Source organism: Euleptes europaea, chromosome 2 (genome assembly GCF_029931775.1).
Source record: "Euleptes europaea isolate rEulEur1 chromosome 2, rEulEur1.hap1, whole genome shotgun sequence".
Lineage (NCBI taxonomy): Eukaryota > Metazoa > Chordata > Lepidosauria > Squamata > Sphaerodactylidae > Euleptes > Euleptes europaea.
In genome coordinates, this window is record NC_079313.1 from 8,664,700 (window position 1) to 8,682,184 (window position 17,485).

The following is a 17,485-nucleotide window of genomic DNA, read 5'->3' on the forward strand; positions in this document are numbered from 1 at the left end:
GCCTTTTCTCCCCTACAATAAACAGGTCACTTTGTTTTGGGTTTCCCTAAAAAACTTTTTTGTCTGTGTAAAAATTATATATATAAAGTTTTTTTTTAAAAAAATAATAACTTCAGTGATCTTTAAGAGAGCGTTTGATATGTGGTGTTTTTTGGGGGGGGTGTAGACGGGGGTCAGCCATCTTAAGAACATAAGAAGAGCCCTGCTGGATCGGACCAGTGGTCCATCTACTCCAGCATCCTGTCTCACACAGTGGCCAACCTGTTCCTCCGGAGAGCCAACAAGAGGGCATAGAGGCCGAGGCCTACATAAGAACATCAGAAGAGGCCTGCTGGATCAGACCAGTGGTCCATTTAGTCCAGCATCCTGTTTCACACGGTGGCCAACCAGTTCCTCTGGAGGTCCAATAACATCCTCATATTGAGAGGAGGGTGCCAAGTTGTTTTCTGTTGCTCCAGAAGGTTGGACCACAACCAACGGGTTGAAATTAAATCCAGAGTTTCCGTCTAGACATTAGGAAGGATTTTCTAATAGTTAGAGCGGTTCCTCAGTGGAACGGGCTTCCTTGGGAGGTGGTGAGCTCTCCTTCCCCAGAGGTTTTTAAGCAGAGGCTAGATGGCCATCTGTCAGCCATGCTGATTCTATGACCTTTGGCAGATCATGAGAGGGAGGGCACCTTGGCCATCTTCTGGGCAAGGAGTAGGGGTCACTCACCGTATATACTCGCGTATAAGCTGAGTTTTTCAGCCCAAAAAAAGGGCTGAGAAAGCCGAACTCGGTTTATACGCGGGTCAATACGTTAGAGGAGGGAGGGGGGAACTTACCGCCGTCACCGGCGGTCCCGCACCGCTTCCGCCAGCCGGCAGCAGCCTGCAGGGGCCTCCTGCAAGCCCGGGAAGGCCGCGCCGCCGATTCGCCGCCTCTCCCGGTGAGTAGGGGGTTCAAGGGCTCTTCCCCCTCCCCCCTTGGATGGCACTGGGGTCGGGGTGGGTCAGGAGAGCCCGGGAGGCCGGCGGGAGGGCGACCTGGGGCAGGGGCGAGATCATCCCTGCGCTCTAAAAGGGCGGCCGCCATTTTACAGCGCAGCATTACCGGTAAAGGGAATTTCTTATTGATCCTCGGCTTATACGCGGGTCAATAAGAAATTCCCTTTTCTGGCCTCAAGTTTCGGGGGGTCAGCTTATACTCGGGTCGGCTTATACCCGAGTATGTACGGTATTTAAGTTTTATGGTTTTATTGTTCAAGACGTGGGTCTAAGAACGGGGAAAGAAAGGAAGGAAGGGGAAAAGGAAGGAAGGAAGGAATGTATGTGCGTTGAACACCAGCTGTCTAAATGATGCAGAAGCTCTATCCTGGGGTTTCCCCTCCGGCGTGAGTCACTCCTTGAAGGAAACAACACGCAATAGCTGTTAAACGGGCGACAAAGAACGTCGGCCTCCTACAATCCTTGGCTTTGCGGTTTCATTTCCGTCACGCAGACAGCTGGCCTCACCTGCAGTTGCATACCTGCCAGGTAAACCCCAGCGGGTGAAAAGGCAGTCTTGGTGGTTTTCTAGGGATCCTGAGTCCTACCGGGAAGCCTCGAGCCAGTCCTGACCTGCCTGAGCAGGATTAAATTTCCACTTCAGGAGCCGACAGGGCAGAGATGATGGTTGGCAAAAGGCTGGGGAGGCGTGGGTTGGGCCAAGTCCCCAGCAAAAGATAATCGGAGCAGGGAAAATGGGTTGTCGGTAGTCAGAGGTACACTGCTTCTGAACATGGAAGTTCTGCTTCACCATGGTGGCTTTGATGGACCCATCTTGCTCTGAAACATATCACTGCTCAAAGAAAGGAGAGAATGTGTCCCTCTGGTGTCAGTTAAAAAAACATTTTTTTTGCCATCAAGTCTCATCTGACTTAAGGCATCCATGTCCCCAAAATCTCCAGGTATTTCCCAACCCAGAGCTGGCAACCCTGTGTTGGGTCGTGAGTTAATCTGGGGACAGAGTTGGCATCTGGACTTGTTTTGGTATACGGTCCCTGGGCAAAGGTGTCACTTAGCTAGCCCGCTGGTAGTTGGCACTGTACCTGGAGATCAGTTGTAATAGCAGAAGATTTCCAGCCACTAGGGTTGCCAGGTCCCTCTTCGCCACTGGCGGGACGTTTTTGGGGTGGATCTTGAGGAGGGCGGGGTTTGAGGAGGGGAGGGACTTCAGTGCCATAGAGTCCAGTTGCCAAAGCGGCCGTTTTCTCCAGGGGAACTGACCTCTATCGGCTGGAGATCAGTTGTAATATCAGGAGCTCTCCAGCTAGTACCTGGAGGTTGGCAACCCTAGTTCAGGAGGTTTTACCAGTTAGGAGCACTTCCACCCGGGCTGTGCGCAGGTTATTTTTTAACAGAGTTCACCTCAAGGGCAGCCCCTGCCTTTAACAATCAGGTTTGCCATCTGAGCAAAACTCGGGTTTTTAGAGGCGAAGGGCGGCCTGTCATTAAGACTGGGGCCCTGGAGAATGATTAAGCTGCTTGTAGCGTGATAAGTAGGTAGCAACTACATGTAGGGTTGCCAACCTCCAGGTATTGGCTGGAGAGCTTCTGCTATTACAACTGATCTCCAGCCGATAGAGATCAGATCACCTGGAGAAAATGGCTGCTTTGGCAATTGGACTCTATGGCATTGAAGTCCCTCCCCTCCCCAAACTCCGCCCTCCTCAGGCTCCACCCCAAAAATCTCCTGCCGGTGGCGAAGAGGGACCTGGCAACCCTAACTACATGGCACCTTTGAGCAACACAGAAGTTGCGGTTGCAAATACCCCGTGGCTCTGCTTCCCTTAGAATCAGAGTTGGAAGGGACCACCAAGGTCATCTAGTCCAACCCCCTGCACAATGTAGGAAATTCACAACTACCTCCCCCCCACCCCCCCAGTGACCCCTATTTCATGCCCAGATGATGGGAAGATGATAGGGCTGCCAGGTCCCTCTTTGCCACCAGCGGGAGGTTATTGGGGTGGAGCCTGAGGAGGGCGGGGTTTAGGGAGGAGAGGGACTTCAATGCCATAGAGTCCAATTGCCAAAGCAGCCATTTTCTCTAGGTGAACTGATCTCTATCGGCTGGAAATCAGTTGTAATAGCAGGAGATCTCCAGCTTGTACCTGGAGGTTGGCAACCCTAGAAGATTACCCTTCCAGGATCTGAGAGAGCTCAGAGAGATCTGAGACTAGCCCAAGGTCACCCAGCAGGCTTCATATGTAGGAGCGGGGAAAGAAATCCAGTTCACCAGATTAGCCTCCGTCGCTCATGTGGAGGAGAGGGGAATCAAACCCGGTTCTCCAGATCAGAGTCCACCACTCCAAACCACCGCTCTTAACCACTACACCACGCTGGCTAGACTACAGAGATCAGTTCCCCTGGAGAAAAATGGATGCTTTGGAGGGTGGACTATATTGTATCGTACCCCACTGAGGTCCCTGTCCTCCCCAGGCTCCATCCCCAGATCTCCAGGAGTTTCCCAACCTGGATCTGGCAACCATCCCCCCCATCCCCCCACCTGTGGCCAGAGGCAACCTGGCAACCCTAAAGCCATGCAAGGCTAGAAGACAAGATGCCTCTTCCTGTATTGACTTTTACCTGATAGGTCATCACTGACCATTAACGCAATTGGGACGTTACGGGCCAGCTTGGTATAGTGGTTAAGAGCAGTGGTTTGGAGTTTTAATCTGGTGAACTGGGTTGGTTTCCCCACTCCTACACATGAAGCCAGCTGGGTGACCTTGGGCTAGTCACGCTCTCTCAGCCTCACCTACCTCACAGGGCGTCTGTTGTGGGGAGGGGAAGGCGATTGTAAGCTGGTTTGATTCTCCCTTAAGTGGTAGAAAAAGTCGGCATATACAAAACAACTCTTCTTCTTCTTCTGTGAGGGTTTGGAACCTCCGATTCGAATCTTCCCATTGTCCCCAAAGCTCCCACTGAATAATGGCTCAGCGTAATGTCTCCAGTTTTGTAATCCTGAATTACAATTCAATCAACAACTTCCCTTCCTGTTTCCCGGTGGCGTTTAGTCAGTTCTATAGCTTTGTCTTGATTAGTTGCCCAATTCTTACGTTTTCATTTGTCCTCTGCCGTCATCTTTTGTTCCCTGTTTTATGCTTTGTGCCAAAACCAATATTACCAGCCTGGCTTTAGAGCCAGTGATTAGAATCTGATCCTGGATACCAACGAACAAAGAGACTCCTAACACACACTGGATCCCTCCTTCTTTCATCTGATTTCTTCCTGGAATAGGACAGGTAATCTTTGCTCTCCCTCTTGATCTACCCCCCCCTCCTTATTTTCCAAACCTGCATTTTGGTACTCTCTGCTCTGGACACCTCTGCTCCCACTGTTTTCACTTTTCCTCTCTCCAGCATGGTATAGTAGTTAAGAGCGGTGGTTTGGAGCGGTGGACTCTGATCTGGAGAACCAGGTTTGATTCCCCACTCCTCCACATGAGCGGCGGAGGCTAATCTGATGAAATGGATTTGTTTCCCCGCTCCTACACATGAAGCCAGTTGGGTGGCCTTGGGCTAGTCACAGCTCTCTCAGCCCCACCTACCTCACAGGGTGTCTGTTGCGGGGAGAGGAAGGGAAGGTGATTGTAAACCGGTTTGATTCTTCTTTAAGTGGCAGAGAAAGTCGGCATATAAAACAAACTCTTCTTCTATTCCTCATTTTCCCATGTGTACACCTTTAGCTCAAAGATTAACTCCTGCTCCAAACTGGAGTGGCTCTGCTGAATGTTTGCTATATTAATTGGGATAAGGGATGTATGTGTGCTTTGATTTAGTACCACGTGTGTTTGCTTGCAGTCTCATTGGGATTAAGTCCCCCAACCCATTATTAGAATCATAGTGTTGGAAGGGACCATAGAGGCCATCTAGTCCCACCCCCTGCTCAATGCAGGATCAACCTATAGCCCAAATCCCTCAATAAACTCGAAATTCATTTAAAATCAGGTCTGTCTATTTCCTACTGAAGACTTGCTACTCACATCCACCTCTTTATGTTAAAGATCCCGGTGGCACAAACACTCAAGTGAATTCCTCGTTTGTTTGTTTAATTTATACCTTACCCTTGTCAATCTGAATGTATGTTCATGTGTTTGTGGAAGAGTGGTAACAGCCTCCTATTCAAATGCTAGTCAGGGCCAGCTAGGGTTGCCAACCTCCAGGTGGTAAAATATACCAATAGGGGAGTGGTACCCAAAGCACATATATATACAGAAAAAGTGCCACTATACAACTGAATGTGATAAATTATCTAATTTCAAAAGGGTGATTTATAATTCCAAATGTTCACTTATCATATTCAAAATACTTATGTCCAAACAATGTAAACTCCAAAATTTTCTAACTTAATCCAAGATTTTAACCAGAGAAAACAGGAAGCTTCATAGTATTGTTGCAGATCTGGTAATCCTAATCCTCCTGTTTCTTTTAATTGAATCAAATTATTATACGCTATTCTATGTTTTCCTTTTCCCCACAAAAATTTTAAAATATCCTTTTTCCAAGATTTAAAAATTTTAAATCCCTTAATAATCAGTAAATTTTGAAATAAAAAAAGCATCTTAGGTAATACCATCATTTTGATTACCGATATTCTGCCCCATAACGATAAAGGTATTCTTTCCCAATTTTTCAAATCTGTATTTATTTGCTGCCATATTTTATCATAGTTATTTTTAAATAAGTTAAAATTATTGGAAGTTATCCATATTCCCAAATATTTTACTTTATGCTCTATAGCAAAACCCGTGATTCCCGCTAATTCTTGCTGCTGCAAGAATGTGATATTTTTAACCAATATTTTGGTTTTATTTTTATTTATTTTAAAACCTGCTAGCTTTCCATAAACCTCAATCATTTTACTCCATTCAACAATCTGAGAAAGAAATTGGTTCCTTTTATCATATGTGGTGGACCTGTGACAAAGCTAAAGACTTTTGGGACATGATTTATAATGAATTGAGACTAATACTACAAAAGAATATACCCAAAACACCAGAAATGATGTTATTGAGTATGATTCCAGACGACTTATCAACACAAAGAACCTTTTTGATTTATGCCACAACAGCTGCGAGACTGCTTTATGCAGCGAAATGGAAAGGGCTAGAAATTCCTGAGAAAAAAGACTGGATTGTTAAAATGTTTGAAGTGGCAGAAATGGCAAAACTCACAGCTATTCTAAATGAAGAAAATGACGTTCGGTTTCTGGGGGAATGGGGGGCGTGGATGCATTATTGTGAATATGAGTTAAAATTGGGAAGAATGGAAGAATATTTTCTAATCTGATCCAGAGGATTATTTTTGGTTTTTTTATAATGAATAAGCATAATTATATTTACTAACAGATTATGGTTTTTTTTTTTATACAGGATATTGATAGTTTATTAAGATTAGATTAACTACGACGAGATGAACTTTTTATTAAGAGGAAGATAGAGGTGAAGGGGAAGTCAAAAATTTTCCATTTCTTTTTTCTTTTTTTTTCTTTATTATATGTTATGGAATTATAACAACTTTAGGTTAGAATTGAAACTTTATATTGTCATAGATGTTGTTTAATGCAATGGAAAATTTTTAGTATAAAATCCAATAAAATCTATTTAAAAAAAAAACAACAATCTGAGTAATAGGGTCAGTTAAAAAACAAACTAAATCATCCGCATATGCCTTTACTTTATAATGATTTCTCCCTATGTTATAACCTACAATCTCTACATTGTTTCTAATTTTTCTCATCAAAACTTCTAATATAATAATAAACAACAAAGGTGAAAGAGGGCAACCTTGCCTGGTGCCCTTTTGTATTTCAAATTGTGAGGATAATTCCCCATTAATTAATAACCTAGCAGTTTGACAAGTATAGATATTTCCAATAACCCTTTGAAATTTTTCACCAAATTTTTCACCAAAACCCATAAATTCTAACACTTTTCTCATAAATTTCCAATTTATATTGTTTCTGCATCTAAAAATATCATTGCAAAAGGTGTGGTATCAAATTCTGCATATTCTAAAAGATCTAACACTACTCTAACATTTTGACTAATCAACCTCCCTGGAAGGAATCCTGCTTGATCTTCATGTATAATAGTACTTAATACTTTCTTCAATCTATTTGCTAAAATCGTTACAAACAGTTTATAGTCATTATTTAATAATGATATTGGTCTATAATTTTTTACTTCCATTGAATCAGAGTTTAATTTAGGAATTAAAACTATATTTGCTTTTTTCCAGGTATTTGATTACCGATCCTCCCTGTATACAATTATTCATCACTCTCAATAAGTATGGTGAAAGTTGATCTACAAAAACTTTGTAGTAAAAAGCTGTAAATCCATCTTCTCCTGGTGCTTTATTTAATTTACTTTTATTTATTTCTGATTTTAATTCCTCTATTGTTATTTCAGCATCTAACAATTCCTTATATTCCTGTGATATTTTGTCCCATTCAAATTGTATTAAATATCTTTCTATTTCTTTTTCTGAAACTGTTCCTTGTGTATAAAGATTGGAATAATAATCTATAAAAGTTTCTATAATTTTTTGTTTATCTGTTAGAACTTTACCATTCTTCCTTATTGTCAATATTGGTGTTCTCCTCTCTTTGCGTTTAAGCTGCCATGCTAACATTTTACCTGGTTTGTTTGAATGTTCAAAAAATCTTTGCCTGTTATACAATTTTTTTTCTATATCCACAGTTAATAAAATCTCATATTGTTGTTGCAAATTTTTTATTTTATCAATCTGTTCTTGTTTAAGTAATTTAGTTTGTACTTTTCTTAATTGTATTTCTGCCTGTTTAATTTCCTCCAATATTTTCTTCTTTTTCCACTCTCTCTCTCTATACCACCTCGAATTTTGTTGTATTAAAATACCTCTGATTACTGCCTTCCCCGCATCCCAAACAACATCTTCTGGAGTTCCTTTATCTGTATTTTCCTGAAAATAATAATGTATTTCTGATTTTATTTTATTTGCTATCTTCTTATTCTTTAATAAATATTCATTAATGCTCCAAGAATTGTTTCTCTTAATTCCCATATTCATTTGCAGCAGCAGTGCATTGTGATCTGATAATACTTTAGGTAAAATTTCAAGGTCATCTAGTTTACCTGTAATATCTTTAGATAGCCATAGCATATTTATTCTTGAATGAGAGCTATGTCTTGAAGAATAGAAGGTGTATCCCCTTTTATTACCATTTTTCAATCTCCATGCATCAAACATTTCCCATTGATCTGTTAAGTAATTAAAAATACCAGGTATTTTACCTTCAGATTTTCCCTGTTTTTTCTTCGCTGATCTATCTAAATGAGGTTCTATTACTCCATTAAAATCACCCATCCATATCATATTTTCAGTAGCATGTTCAGCCAATATTGGTGTTCCGTATAAAATAATTTCTGATTATTATTAGGTGCATATATAGCAACTAATATTATTTTTTGGTAACCACACAGAACCTCTACCATCAAAATCCTTCCTTCTGTATCTTTATACAACATCTTCGGTTCAAATATTAAAGGAACATACATAGCTATTCTATTGATTTTTTTCTTTTCATTACATGAAGTAAATAGTTTACTTCATTTATTTTGTTTATTTTGTTCTAACCTTGTAGCTTCCTTTGTTAACATATGTGTCTCCTGTAAACAAAAAATGTTAGCTTTAGATTTCTGTAGATGGTAAAAAAATTTCCTCCTCTTATTTGGAGAATTCAAACCGTTAACATTCCATGATAAAATTTTCATAATTTTTAACTAATATAAACCATTTTAATAAAAAAAGAATTTCCCCTCAAAAATTTTTGGTGCTTCCCCCCCTCCTCCCCCCATCTAGTTCCCCCTTCTCCCTCTCATATTTCGCCCAGCATTCTGAATCAGTCAGTGTCCTCTTCTTCCGTCAGTGATTTTCCTCCTGAAGCTTCTGCTGCCTTTTCTTCCTCTGTAGGTTTCTTTTCAGCCAGTTCTTTGGTTGGTTGCTGTGGTGGTTTGCTTAGATCTCCTTCATATCTTCGCAAGAACTGATCAGCTTTAGCCACATCTGTAAATTTGAACCTCTTCGCTTTGAATATAAATGAAACTCCTTGAGGATATTCCCATCTATGCTGTATTCCATTATGTCTCAGCCTTGCCACAAACTCTGCAAAATCTTTTCTTTTTCTCAGTAGTCTCCCTGGGATCTCCTTCATTAGTCTCACTGGTAGACCTTCTATTGTTAGAGGGTTATTGTAGTGTTTGTTCAGTATCAGGTCCCGGTGAGATCTTGAAAAAAACTGTACCAAACAGTCCCGTGGAACTTTATTTCTGGCTGCAAAAGCAGAGTTAACTCTATAAGCTGTGATTATTATGCCTTCCACTATTGTTTCTTCTTCCTGTAAAAAATCAGCCAAGAGAACTTTCAGGTATTCTTTCAGATCAGAGCCCTCCAGCCGTTCTTTAAGACTACGTATACGAATCCAGCTTTCCTTTATTTTCAATTCTAACATTGCCGCGTGGTCGTCGCGTCGTTCTTCTCGCTCTTGGCTTGCTTCCAGTGACAGTTCCAAAGTATCAACCTTTTGCCTGGTTTCTTTACTTTCCTTTGATTGCTTTTGTTGTTTCACCTCCAGCTTATCCTGCTTTAATGTTAAGGCTGAGATAGAGAACTGCAGTGTTGAAATGGCAGCAGTGTTCTGGTTAAGGCCTTGTTTAACAAAATCCATGTCTTGCTTCATTGATACCACTTCAGATTTTACTTCTGCCACATCTTTTTTAACTTCAGCCAGTTCAGTTTTAACTGATGTCACTTCATGCAATGTTTTGGTTAAAAGTTCTTTCAGAGAGTTCAAAGTGGCATCAGGTTTTTTGGTCATTTTGCCAGTAGAGTTGATCCTGTTACTGGGGAAGTATCTGGTGAAATAGCTGGGCTAGTGACAGAAGGTCTTCTTTTTGATTGTATGGATAATTGAGTCTGAAGATGCTTAGGATCTTTGATAAGTACTTTGGGGTGCTTTTCTGAGTCTTTTTTATTTTTTTCTTCTTTGTCTCCCATTAAGACACTCACAATAGCTGTATTTGTAATCCAAGAGAGAGAGGAGAGTGGGGGGGGGGGGAATGGCAATCTTACACCATCAGTTCAGAGAATCTCATCATTGGAGCTATTTAGATAGGAAAATCAATCCTGGAGAGCAACTGACGCATGAAAGATATTATCCATCAATATTCATTGCCAGCTCAGCAACCACAAATCTGCTCAGTATCTTTCAAAAAACTGTCAAAGTCAACTAGGCAAGAAAGTTCAAACTGCGCCACAGCTTGGCAAAAAGCCAAGTTTCGTTTTGAAAACGTTAGTGGATATAGAAAAAGAAAACCAGTTTGCTTCTCCTTCTTTCATTCACTACCAGACACCCCCGTGACTCTCTAGTTTGATATATTCAAAATGTTAAAGGTAAACCTTGAGCGTGTTCCGTGCCTCAGCGCCGCCTTCCCAATCTCTGAAGAAGCAATGGCGCCGGCTTCTCCGCTAGCCCGCCCGGGCGCTTGCCGCCGGTTCCCACGCAGTGGGCGCTTCTAGGGCGAGCCATGAGCCAACCACGAGCCCCAAGCAGGCAGCTGCCCCAGATGACACCCCCCACCCCCGGCGCGGGCAAGCAGGCAGGCATCCAACCAGTGGCGCACTCGCCCACCTGGTGGCACAGGATGGTCTGTTGCACCAGCCAGGCGTAGCCGTCCAGCCACACACCAGAGTTGCTCCTGCTCCGCATGGTCGGGGTCATGTATAGCGAAAGCTGTATAGCGAAAGCTGTATAGCAAAAACACAGGAACTTATTCCAGGAAAAGCGTTCCCTTTTCCATCTGCCTTTCCCCATCATACCGGAGCCCCTCGGCTTCTCCGCCCTATGGGGCGAAGATTCACACAGCCCACCGGGCGTTTGCCGTGATTTTGGACGCTTCCTTAGGATCACACCGTGACTCTACTGAGGATCTTTGCACCCAGCCACGGCTTTACATGTTTCACCCACACGGGGTTTCTGTGAGTCGTCGGTCTCTTTTGCTTCAATTTTCCAAGATGTTAGTTTAGATTTGTAACATTTGTAAGTGTAATATAATTTATATTCAATATAAGTTTAGATTTATAAATTTGTAAGTGTAATATAATTTATATTCAATATAAATTGAATATTGTAACATTGTATATATTAGCTATATTATAGTGATAGAATAGTAAAGATTTGAAAGTTTATTGTCATTGACTTATTTGTTATGAGCCCATGTGCTGCCTTTTCCTTCTCACAGGACCCACAAAGGGCCAGACCAAATGATTTCGCGGGCCTTAAATGGCCCCCTGGCCTGACGTTCCCCACCCCTGCTTTATAACTTGCTATTTACCGGAGAATCTTGACCGCTTCATTTAGTCTCTCTGATTCTAATCCTATTACCAAGCAGATTATTCTGTTTGAATTGGCAGACCATGCTGTTTGGGCATTAGTCTCTCTTTCGCTAAGAATGAAATCGCAAAGCCTTGTCTGGATAGTTTGCATTGTTTGGACATAAGTATTTTGAATATTATAAGTGTACATTTGGAATTATAAATCACCTTTTTGAAATTATATCATTTATCACATTCAGTTGTACAGTGGTATTTTTTCTGTATATATGAACCTCCAGGTGGTGGCTGGAGATCTCCTGGAATTACAACTGATCTCCTGGTGACAGAGATCAGTTCCCCTGGAGAAAATGGCTGCTTTGGAAGGTGGACTCTATGGCATGATACCCCACTGAAGTCCCTCCCCTCCCCAAACCCCACCCGCTTCAGGCTCCACCCCCCCCCCCAATCTCCAAGTGTTTCCCAACCCAGTCCTGGCAATCCTAGGGCTGACTCTGCTCAGCTTCCGAGATCTGACAAGATCAGGCGTGCCCGAGTCATCCAGGTCAAGGCTCAAAGCCGTTTCCCATAACAGCAAATTGTTACATGAAATCTGAAAACCATGAACACTGTTAATCTTTTGCAACAGTACACTTTAACACATTTAATCACACTGCTCTACGCACGCTGGCGATACGCGCATGGCCAGAGGCGCGCCTTACAGTGGTGTCATGCTTAAAGTTTTCGCTGCCCCCTCGAACCACAACACGGGCAGCAACCATGCGCTCGCTCCCCGCCAGCCCTCCCCACAGATCTGAGGGGGGGTAGTCAAGCTGAATGCATAGGTTGACACAACATGGTGCCTTATGTGAAGCTCCCTAGAGAGAGGGGATATTTGCATTCGACTGAGTTGCAGGGAAATCTTGAATGGCAACTTTGACACAGAACGTAAAGACATAAGAAAGGCCATCTGGATCAGACCAAGGCCCATGAAGTCCAGCAGTCTGTTCACACAGAGGCCAACCAGGTGCCTCTAGGAAGCCACAAACAAGACGACTGCAGCAGCATTATCCTGCCTGTGTTCCACCGCACCCAAAATAATAGGCATGCTCCTCTGATACTAGAGAGAATAGGTATGCAGCATGACTACTATCCATTCTAACTAATAGCCATGAATACCCCTTTTCTCCATGAATATATCCACTCCCCTCTTAAAGCCTTCCAAGTTGGCAGCCGTCACCACATCCTGGGGCAGGGAGTTCCACAGTTTAACCGTGCGTCGTGCGAAAGAAATACTTCCTTTTATCAGCTTTATCAGTTTTGAATCTCTCACCCTCCAGCTTCAGCAGATGACCCCGCAAGTAGCAAGGACAGATTCTGCGTGGGCCCCACTTTCTCCTTCCCTCCTCCACTCCTTGCGCATTGCCGGGTGCACAAACCTGCATTCACCTTTTGCGTGGTGCGGAGGCGGGAAGGTGCTATTTTAAGCAGCTCTGCATCTCTGTTGGTAACGCGGAGGAGGCATCGGCGGCCTGCACTCGGCCTCCTTGAGAGTAGAGGAGTAAACCTGCAGTCGCCGTGGAAACGATGGGAAGGGGCTGTGAGTCACCAGGCAACTGAGGCTGGAAAGGAGGTACCTGTCAGTTACTTTCTTAGAGGCCTTTCATTCAAGTCGCCGCATCCCTGCAGGAGGAGAAGTTCCGTCGGGCCGTGCACTTTGGACTTTTCTGACCTTGATCATTGATAAAAAAAACCAGCTACTTGCAAGAACAGACAAAAAGCGGCCAGCAGACGCCAGCCATGGATCACAACGATGCCTCCGTGGGACAGCTGAGTGCACCGTGAGTGAATTTCCACCTAAGTATATTTCTTCTTCCATAACTTAATTTACAGCCTAGTTTATAATTACAATTCTATTAACTCCCCCCCCCTCGATGTACCAAAAGTGCACAAACTCCTTGCTTTCCACTTGTGAGAGTGCATGACTGACCCAAAGTCACACCGAGCCAGCGTGGTGTAGTGGTTAAGAGCGGTGGTTTGGAGTGGTGGACTCTGATCTGGAGAACCTGGTTTGATTCCCCACTCCTCCACAAGAGCGGCGGACACTAATCTGGTGAACTGGATTTATTTCCTCACTCCTATACATGAAGCCAGCTGGGTGACCTTGGGCTAGTCACACTCTCTCAGCCTCACCTACCTCACAGGGTGTCTGTTGTGGGGAGGGGAAGGGAAGGTGATTGTAAGCCGGTTTGATTCTCCCTTAAGTGGTAGAGAAAGTCGGCATATAAAAAACAACTCTTCTTCCTCTTCCTCTTCCTCCTCCTCCTCCTCCAAAAGCTGGGGAGTAAACTGTATGAAGAGAATTTTGGAACAGAGATAGATATCAAACTGTGCTGAAGAAGGCAGTGAGCCCGATCAAAGTTATTTTGGGGAGGGGCCGTGACTCAGTGGTAGAGCATCTGCTTGGCATGCTGAAGGTCCCAGGTTCAATCCCCAGCATCTCCAGTTAAAGGGACCAGGCAAGTACGTGATGGGAAAGACCTCTGCCTGAGACCCTGGAGAGCTGCTGCTGGTCTGAGTAGACAATACTGACTTTGATGGACTCAGGGTCTGATTCTGTATAAGGCAGCTTCATGTACGTGTGTGCGTCCCCTCTTTAATTATATATATATATATATTTAAAAGCCTAAGTATAAATAAAGGAGCTCCATGGCGTAGAGTGGTAAGCTGCAGTACTGCAGTCCAAGCTCTGCTCACGACCTGAATTCGATCCCGACGGGAGTCAGTTTCAGGTCGCCGGCTCAAGGTTGACTTAGCCTTCCATCCTTCCGAGGTCGGTAAAATGAGTCCCCAGCTTGCTGGGGGTAAAGGGAAGATGACTGGGGAAGGCACTGGCAAACCACCCCGTAAAACAAAGTCTTCCTAGGAAACGTCGGGATGTGATGTCACCCCATGGGTCAGGAATGACCTGGTGCTTGCACAGGAGGAGGAGGAGGATGGAAGGCTGAGTCAACCTTGAGCCAGCTACCTGAAACCGACTTCTGTCAGGATCGAACTCAGGTCGTGAGCAGAGCTTTTGACTGCAGTACTGCAGCAGACCACTCTGCGCCACGGGGCTCTTGGATTTATGTACATAGAGGGTGTTTTTTTTTTGTATACTGCAGTTACATATGGGCTTTGTTTCAGACGGCCACGAGGATGGAGGAGTTGTAATCTATGGTTTTTTATGCATGGGTGTTTCACCCCTCTTGACGACTTCAGGTCTTTGTGTTGATTATGCATGCCGTTTCCGATCGTCAGAGGTCACCTCCCTCTCCCTCCTGGCGTTTCCCCGCTTTTTCAGAGACCTGTTTTATCTCAAATTTGAAAACACAGGCAAACCTGATTGAGCAGTGCTGATTCTGTGAACTTAGGCCAATCATGAGAGGGAAGGCAAGAAGGGTTGCATCAGAGCTTGGCTCTCCTGGCCCTTTCTCACATGCCCAGGGTAGTGCCGGTCGCCACTTTGGGGTCAAGAAGCAATTTTCCTCTGGGCCAGATTGGCCAGGGATCCTGGAGGTTTTGGGGTTTTTTGGACATCTTCTGAGCATGGAGTAGGGGTCACTGGGTGAGTGTGTGGGGTGGGGGGGATGTAGTCATGAATTTCCTGCATTGTGCATGGGATTGGACTAGATGACCCTGGTGGTCCCTTCCAGCTCTATGGGTCTATGATGCAGGTTTAATCAAGTAGATAAAAGTCATACAATTATCCAACTGCACATTCCTTTGATTAGGTGACAGGTTGAACAGAGGGGAGTGCCCTTTGTCCCCATCCTGGCTCAGCCACGAAATTGCTTGTTAGCCTTGAGAGCAGCCTTCCTGTGCCATAAAATGCCATTTTATGGTTGTTGGCAGCGAGCCTTTCCATCATGTGGCCCGGAGATCAAGGCACGCAAAGCAACGCGGAACGATGCCAAGGAGAAAAAGAAAACAGGAAGCTGAAAACGAGGAATTAATGGAAAGCCATAAGTGCCGGCTCTTCTCTGTAGGTGAAAGAGCAGAGGGAGATGCAGAAGGTCCCAGGTTCAATCCCTGGCATCTCCAGTTAAAGGGACCAGGCATGTAGGTGATGTGAAGGACCTGTGCCTGAGACCCTGGAGAGCCGCTGCCAGTCTGAGTAGACAATGCTGACTTCGATGGACCAAGGGTCTGATTCAGTAGAAGGCAGCTTCATGTGTTCATGTGATCATGTGTGATGCAGTATTTTATAAGAAGCGGAAGAAATGCTTTCAACTCCCCATACCACGTTCACTATAAAGATATCAATTCTCGCTTTCTTTCCTGGTGTGGATTTGGAAAAGTTGGCTTTTTATGTTTTCAAAGAGGAAGGCACCTCTCAGCTTGCAGCGTGGTGTAGCGGTTAAGAGCAGCGAACTCGAACCTGGAGAAACGGGTTCAATTCCCCACTCCTCCATATGAAACCTGCTGGGTGACCTTGGGCCAGTCACAATTCTCTTAGAGCTCTCTCAGCCCCACCTACCTCACAAGGTGTCTGTTGTGGGAAGAGGAAGGTGATTGTAAGACAGGTTGAGACTCATTTCGGTAGAGAAAAGCTGGGTACAAAAACTAACTCTTCTTCTTCTTCCTCTTCCTCCTCCCCACCTCCTTTTCATCCAATTCCCCATCCCCAAAGTAGCTGGTTTGGTGAATGAAAAACAAACAAAAAACAAGGTAAAAGTTGAATTCTGCTTTTCTCTCAAACTTTTCTGCCATTAAAAAAACATGTTTCTGTTTGAGGGCCAGGATTACAGAAGCATTTTAAATGCATTTAACTCTGCAACACTGTCCTAGCAGTGCTTGCCTCAGACCAATGTTCCATCTAGTCAACCATCGTGTTTCACAACATGGCCAAACAGATGCCCCTGGGGCCTGGGAGGCCTACAACCTGGGGACGCACCTGTTTCCTGCGGCTCCACTTTAAACATAGAAAGTGGGGTTGCCAGCTCCGGGTTGGGAAATACCTGGAGATTTTTGGGGTGGAGCCTGAGGAGGGTGGGGTTTGGTGAGGGGAGGGACTTCAATGCTATAGAGTCCAATGGCCAAAGAAGAAGAGTTGGTGGAATAGTCTTCCTGATGACATCAGGGCCTGTGGGACCTTAGGGAATTCTGCAGGGCCTGTAAAACGGAGCTATTCCGCCGGGCCTATAATTGAGGACAGCCGCTAGAAGAAGATCCATCTTTACTGGCCTCCCCATCCCGCCCCCTTTTTGAAATCTGGGGGCCGACCAGCTAATATTTGTCGCTGTGGCACCTAGGGTCGTTACGGCCATCTGAGTAGGGTTTTGAATGGTTTCAATGATTATGGTTTAAGGATGTTTTTAGATGTGTTCTGGATGTAATCTGTTTTTAATCATTGTTATCCGCCCCAAGCCTGGCTCGCTGGGGATGAGGGCGGGTTATAAATTTAAATAAATAAATAAATAAATAGGCCGACTTTCTCTACCACGAAGATAATTCACAGTGGGTAGCCGTGTTAGTCTGTTTGCAGTAGTCAAAAAGGGCAAGAGTCCAGTAGCACCTTAAAGACTAACAAAAATATTTTCTGGTAGGGTATGAGCTTTCGTGAGCCACAGCTCACTTCTTCAGATCAAAGAGAAGTGATCTGAAGAAGTGAGCTGTGGCTCACGAAAGCTCATACCCTACCAGAAAATATTTTTGTTAGTCTTTAAGGTGCTACTGGACTCTTGCCCTTTTTTTCTCTACCACTTAAGGGAGACTCAAACCGGCTTACACACCTTTCCCCTCCCGATCCAGTTCACCAGATTAGCCTCCGCCGCTCATGGGGAGGCGTGGGGAACCAAACCCGCTTCTCCAGACGTGTGACTCAAACCTGGTCCTCCCGGTGGTTCTCCAAAGCGGCCCTCTTCTCCAGGGGAGCCGATCTCTAACGGCTGGAGATCAGTTGTCATAGCAGGAGAGCTCCAGCTAGTACCTGGAGGTTGGCAACCCTAACAGAAAGGGACGGTCCCAAGACCCTTGTCAGACTCAAGAGCTACGTTGACAATCATGCGAAGCATTCGGCAGGGGGCGCTGCGCACAAAGGTGGCTTCTCCCTCCCGCGGTTGATCCGGA